The sequence below is a fragment of the Melanerpes formicivorus genome, unplaced genomic scaffold (assembly GCF_026170545.1).
Source record: "Melanerpes formicivorus ecotype bairdi unplaced genomic scaffold, bMelFor1.0.p_v2 SCAF_39, whole genome shotgun sequence".
NCBI lineage: Eukaryota > Metazoa > Chordata > Aves > Piciformes > Picidae > Melanerpes > Melanerpes formicivorus.
In genome coordinates this window covers 12,649-19,604 of record NW_027142391.1, presented here as the reverse complement: position 1 = coordinate 19,604, position 6,956 = coordinate 12,649, and the positions used below count along the sequence as shown (strand labels likewise).

Below are 6,956 nucleotides of genomic sequence, written 5' to 3'. Positions count from 1 at the left end.
TGGGGGGAGGGTGGGGGGATTGCTTGTCTTGCCGGCGGCCTATGTGTTTGGGTGGGTGGGGGGGCTGGCTTGGCGGCGGCCTCAGTTTGGGGGGCGTGGCTTGGTGGTGGTGGCCTCAGTTGGATCCAACTGAAAGGTCCTTTTGGAGCCCCTCCAGAGCCTCCCCATATACCTCTCTGTGTGCCCGAATTCCCCTTTGATACCCCCAGATCCACCTTAGATGCCAGCAGGCCCCTTAAGAGCGGGGGCAGCACTGACCAGGTAGGGGATTCTCACCCCTGTGTGTGGGGGGAGGCTTCGCTGGGCTCTCCTCAGAGGTTACTTCCATTCAAATTAAAGAGACCAAAACCCAAAGAAACCTCAGGACAAAGAATAAAGGCAAAAGAAACAAAGGATCCCCCCCCCCAACACACACTGAGGAGGGTTCCCCCTCTTTAATTTCTTGAGACCCATTTCGTAGTTCTGTTTTCAAACTGCTTTGCTCTGCTTGCAATCGGCTTCTACCTGCTAGCAGCCTTTGTGTGTAACGGAAGAGACGCAGCGGGGGTGAGTTCAGAGCCTTGTTACCTGGCACTTAGTGCCAGTCCTGACTACCTATATGAACAGGAGAGATTGGCAGTCTTAGGGCGAGTCGGCTCGGCTCTCTGTGAAGCCGGAGGATTTCCTTCCCCCGAAGAGACGGCGGCTCCGCCCAGCCGGGCTGCCTCTCACCAGGCGCGCCGGGGCTCGGCTCCCCCGGGCGCCAGCCGGCTCCGCCGAGGTCTGCTCTCCGCTCGTCTTCCTTTAGCTTCCGTGGGTTCCCTTCGTCCGGCTGAGCTCCGCACCAGGTTAGTGCCAGTCTCTGTCGCTGTCCGCGGTTCCCGTGTAGGTGCTCCGAAGGTTCGATACGCCTGAATGTTCTAGGAGGGGATTAAAAGCCCTAAGACTTCACCTAAGTCGCTGGTAAGAAAAGGAGGAAAACTATCTGCAGAAACCAGGAAAACGTGCAGCAGACTTCTGGGAAATAGTCCAACCTCCTCTTTCACAGAAGTAAGGTGAGTTTGTGAAACCGCTCGGCTCCAAGACCTTTAGGAGAGATCCCACAGCCGTCCAGGGCTGTAGCGAGCCCTATAGAACTCCGGCAGTTACCCCAGCCGTGGCGTTCGTCTTTTCCCCCAGATCGGTTTCCGAGGACCGCGGCGGGACCCCTCTCCGTCGGGCCGCGGGGCCCGCCGAGGCGCAGGACCTCTCCGGGCGCCCCCTTAGAGGCTTCTCAGGCAGAGCTCTTTTAACTCAGTCAGATCACCCCAGGAAGAGACAAGAGCCTTCAGGCAGGAAAAGGACTGCTGGCAAGGGAAAGGGGTAACGTGTAAGCCCTAAGGGGGCGTCCCACAAGGGAGAAAGGCAAATCGCTGCCACAGGTAAGAGCCCTCGGGGTGGAACCAGGGGGTTCCACTAAGCATTCCAATGGGGGAGACTGCAAAGGTTTTCATATAGCAATTGACCCTATTCTTTACTATCCATGTAAACAGGAAAGTTTCAGTTTTAGGGTGAGTCGGCATAGCGCTTTCAGCGAAGGAAAAGATTTTTCCTCGCCTCAGCCGGCGGCGACTCAAACTCCCCGCGGCAGCTCACCCGCGGGGCCCCCCGAGACGAGGAGAGGCGAACCGAGGCGAACGGAACCGGACGGAACCGGCGCGGGGCTCCCCGAGGCGAGGCGGAAGGAACCGGCACGTTGGGGGCTTGGCGGGGCTCAGCTCCTCGCTCAGATTCTTCCCGGTTTCCTCGGGCTCCCTTCCAGGTAAGCGCCAGCCTCTGCCGCTCTCGGGGGTTCTTACGTAGCAGCTCGTTTGAAACGCTTGCACGTTCTCGGAGGGGATTAAAATCCCTAAGAGGCCAGCTAACCCTGACACCCCTCTCTTGCAACTTCATAGCTCTGCTGTTTAACTAGGCGCAGCAGTCTGGTATTAATTTGTCTGAAAAGAGGCTTTGAAATGCGCTGCATGGGGTTCTGAAAGACGTAAACTTACAGTGCGTATCTCTAGTACACAACAGCTCACGGATTTTCCTTTGCGTTGTAGGGTTTTTGAACACTCACCGGTTTCGGCGTTGGGTTGGTTTTTCTCGGAACGGAAAACCTGCCGAGCGGAGGCCGGCGGGGCGCTTCCCACGCGCGGCGGCAAGAGACGCCCCCCCCGACCGCTCAGCGTAAGTCCGCCGCTTTCAATCGATTCCCCTTTGGTAGGTACGTTGCCAAAATTGGCTTTGCTCTACGCGCAAATCGCTTTTCCGTTCCGGCATGACTTGCATCTCAGAGAGGAGATCCGGTGTGGGGGGGGTAACTTCAGAGCCTCTTTACCGTCGCAATGAATACCATTCCTGAATATCTCTATAGAGAGGAGAGGATTGTAGTTGGATTTATAGTCTCGGGGCGAGTCGCCTCGGCGCTCTCAGGCAAACGAGAGGGTTTTCTTCCCCTAAAAGGGCGGCTCGGCGGCGCGGCTCGGCTCGGCGGCGCGGCTCGGCTCGGCGGCGCGGCTCGGCTCGGCGGCGCGGCTCGGCTCGGCGGCGCGGCTCGGCTCGGCGGCGCGGCTCGGCTCGGCGGCGCGGCTCGGCTCGGCGGCGCGGCTCGGCTCGGCGGCGCGGCTCGGCTCGGCGGCGCGGCTCGGCTCGGCGGCGCGGCTCGGCTCGGCGGCGCGGCTCGGCTCGGCTCGGCGGCTCGGCTCGGCGGCTCGGCTCGGCGGCTCGGCTCGGCGGCTCGGCTCGGCGCGGCTCGGCTCGGCTCGGCGCGGCTCGGCGCGGCTCGGCTCGGCGGCGCGGCTCGGCTCGGCGGCGCGGCTCGGCTCGGCGGCGCGGCTCGGCTCGGCGGCGCGGCTCGGCTCGGCGGCGCGGCTCGGCTCGGCGGCGCGGCTCGGCTCGGCGGCGCGGCTCGGCTCGGCGGCGCGGCTCGGCTCGGCGGCTCGGCTCGGCGCGGCTCGGCTCGGCTCGGCGGCTCGGCTCGGCTCGGCGGCTCGGCTCGGCGCGGCTCGGCGGCTGCGAAGTATCTACTTAGCAATCGATCCCATTCTTTCCTGTCGATGTAAACAGTTGTTTTATTTTTTCAGTCGGTTTTCAGTCGTAGGGTATGTGTTGCGCAATCGGCGGGCGAGGGGGGAAAACGGTTCCTATCGGCATGTAAACTAAGGAGCCAAAAAATCCCAGATGACGTAAAAAAGCCCAAAGCAAAGCGACGACCCTCGCGGCACAAAGGAAGACCCCCCGTTCCTGAGCAATCGTTACACATTTCATAGATGTTTTCAAGCCGTGCGTTACCGTATTTGGAATTCGTTTTTACATTACGGCAGCCTTGGTATTTAACAGGACAGATCCAACGGGGGCAATTGCAAAGCTTCTTATGTAGCAATTGGTAATACTCTTGACTATCCACAGAAAAAGCAGGTATTTTTAGCAGAATTTTCTGTTGACGAAATGACGCGGGGCTCTCTGAAACGAAAAGACGAAACGTTGCAATGCTGGCCTGAAATGAAATGGTGTGGGGCTCTCTGAAATGAGACCAGGTGAAATGGAGCAATGCTGGCCTGAAATGAACTGGTTGTGGGGGCTCTCTGGACTGACAAGAGGTGAAATGTTGCAATGCTGGCCTGAAATGAAGTGGTGTGGGGGCCCTCTGAAATGACAAGAGGTGAAATGGTGCAATGCTGGCCTGAAATGAAACGATGTGGGGGCTCTCTGAAATGAGACCAGGTGAAATGGTGCAATGCTGGCCTGAAATGAACTGGTGTGGGGCTCTCTGAAATGAGACCAGGTGAAATGGTGCAATGCTGGCCTGAAATGAAACAGTATGGGGGCTCTCTGAAATGAGACCAGGTGAAATGGTGCAATGCTGGCCTGAAATGAAACGGTGTAGGGGCACTCTGAAATGAGACCAGGTGAAATGGTGCAATGCTGGCCAGAAATGAAATGGACTGGGGGCTCTCTGAAATGAAATGATCAAATGGTGCAATGCTGGCCTGAAATGAAACGGTATGGGGGCTCTCTGAAATGAGACCAGGTGAAATGGTGCAATGCTGGCCAGAAATGAAACGGAGTGGGGCTCTCTGAAATGAAATGATCAAATGGTGCAATGCTGGCCTGAAATGAAACGGTATGGGGGCTCTCTAAAATGAAATGATCAAATGGTGCAATGCTGGCCTGAAATGAAACGGTATGGGGGCTCTCTGAAATGAAATGATCAAATGGTGCAATGCTGGCCTGAAATGAAACGGTATGGGGGCTCTCTGAAATGAAATGATCAAATGGTGCAATGCTGGCCTGAAATGAAACGGTATGGGGGCTCTCTGAAATGAGACCAGGTCAAATGGTGCAATGCTGGCCTGAAATGAAACGGTGTGGGGCTCTCTGAAATGAAATGATCAAATGGTGCAATGCTGGCCAGAATTGAAATGGACTGGGGTCTCTCTGAAATGAAATGATCAAATGGTGCAATGCTGGCCAGAAATGAAACGGAGTGGGGGCTCTCTGAAATGAAATGATCAAATGGTGCAATGCTGGCCTGAAATGAAATGGACTGGGGGCTCTCTGAAATGAAATGATCAAATGGTGCAATGCTGGCCAGAATTGAAATGGACTGGGGGCTCTCTGAAATGAGACCAGGTGAAATGGTGCAATGCTGGCCTGAAATGAAACGGAGTGGGGCTCTCTGAAATGAAATGATCAAATGGTGCAATGCTGGCCAGAATTGAAATGGACTGGGGTCTCTCTGAAATGAAATGATCAAATGGTGCAATGCTGGCCAGAAATGAAACGGAGTGGGGGCTCTCTGAAATGAAATCATCAAATGGTGCAATGCTGGCCAGAAATGAAATGGAGTGGGGCTCTCTGAAATGAAATGATCAAATGGTGCAATGCTGGCCAGAAATGAAATGGACTGGGGGCTCTCTGAAATGAAATGATCAAATGGTGCAATGCTGGCCTGAAATGAAATGATCAAATGGTGCAATGCTGGCCAGAGTTGAAATGGACTGGGGGCTCTCTGAAATGAAATGATCAAATGGTGCAATGCTGGCCAGAATTGAAATGGACTGGGGGCTCTCTGAAATGAAATGATCAAATGGTGCAATGCTGGCCTGAAATGAAACGGTGTGGGGGCTCTCTGAAATGAAATGATCAAATGGTGCAATGCTGGCCAGAAACGAAACGGAGTGGGGGTTCTCTGAAATGAAATGATCAAATGGTGCAATGCTGGCCAGAATTTAAATGGACTGGGGGCTCTCTGAAATGAAATGATCAAATGGTGCAATGCTGGCCAGAAACGAAACGGAGTGGGGGTTCTCTGAAATGAAATGATCAAATGGTGCAATGCTGGCCAGAATTTAAATGGACTGGGGGCTCTCTGAAATGAAATGATCAAATGGTGCAATGCTGGCCAGAATTTAAATGGACTGGGGGCTCTCTGAAATGAAATGATCAAATGGTGCAATGCTGGCCAGAAACGAAACGGAGTGGGGGTTCTCTGAAATGAAATGATCAAATGGTGCAATGCTGGCCTGAAATGAAATGGTATGGGGGCTCTCTGGAATGAAATGATCAAATGGTGCAATGCTGGCGAGAAATGAAACCGTATGGGGGCTCTCTGAAATGAAATGATCAAATGGTGCAATGCTGGCCAGAAATGAAATGGACTGGGGGCTCTGTGAAATGAAATGATCAAATGGTGCAATGCTGGCCTGAAATGAAATGGTATGGGGGCTCTCTGAAATGAAATGATCAAATGGTGCAATGCTGGCCAGAATTGAAATGGCCTGGGGGCTCTCTGAAATGAAATGATCAAATGGTGCAATGCTGGCCAGAATTGAAATGGCCTGGGGGCTCTCTGAAATGAAATGATCAAATGGTGCAATGCTGGCCTGAAATGAAATGGACTGGGGGCTCTGTGAAATGAAATGATCAAATGGTGCAATGCTGGCCTGAAATGAAATGGACTGGGGGCTCTGTGAAATGAAATGATCAAATGGTGCAATGCTGGCCTGAAATGAAATGGACTGGGGGCTCTGTGAAATGAAATGATCAAATGGTGCAATGCTGGCCTGAAATGAAATGGTATGGGGGCTCTCTGAAATGAAATGATCAAATGGTGCAATGCTGGCCAGAATTGAAATGGACTGGGGGCTCTGTGAAATGAAATGATCAAATGGTGCAATGCTGGCCTGAAATGAAATGGACTGGGGGCTCTGTGAAATGAAATGATCAAATGGTGCAATGCTGGCCTGAAATGAAATGGACTGGGGGCTCTGTGAAATGAAATGATCAAATGGTGCAATGCTGGCCTGAAATGAAATGGACTGGGGGCTCTCTGAAATGAAATGATCAAATGGTGCAATGCTGGCCTGAAATGAAATGGACTGGGGGCTCTTTGAAATGAAATGATCAAATGGTGCAATGCTGGCCTGAAATGAAATGGACTGGGGGCTCTCTGAAATGAAATGATCAAATGGTGCAATGCTGGCCTGAAATGAAATGGACTGGGGGCTCTCTGAAATGAAATGATCAAATGGTGCAATGCTGGCCTGAAATGAAATGGACTGGGGGCTCTTTGAAATGAAATGATCAAATGGTGCAATGCTGGCCAGAAATGAAACGGCGTGGGGCTCTCTGAAATGAAATGATCAAATGGTGCAATGCTGGCCTGAAATGAAACGGTGTGGGGGCTCTCTGAAATGAAATGATCAAATGGTGCAATGCTGGCCAGAAATGAAATGGTATGGGGGCTCACTGAAATGAAAAGAGGTGAAATGGTGCAATGCTGGCCAGAATTGAAATGGACTGGGGGCTCTCTGAAATGAGACCAGGTGAAATGGTGCAATGCTGGCCAGAAATGAAACGGTGTGGGGGCTCTCTGAAATGAGACCAGGTGAAATGGTGCAATGCTGGCCTGAAATGAAATGGACTGGGGGCTCTCTGAAATGAAATGATCAAAT

The 6,956-nt window shown here is 53.2% G+C and overlaps 1 long non-coding RNA gene across 1 annotated transcript; it reads left to right on the top strand.

Annotated features, from left to right (window-relative positions):
* The first annotated feature begins 849 nt into the window (after positions 1-849).
* On the top strand, positions 850-2,165 carry LOC137451000 (uncharacterized). The gene is made up of 4 exons (XR_010989698.1): positions 850-1,034; positions 1,159-1,400; positions 1,512-1,780; positions 2,061-2,165. It is a non-coding gene; the product is annotated as an uncharacterized lncRNA (long non-coding RNA).
* The last annotated feature ends 4,791 nt before the right edge of the window (positions 2,166-6,956 follow it).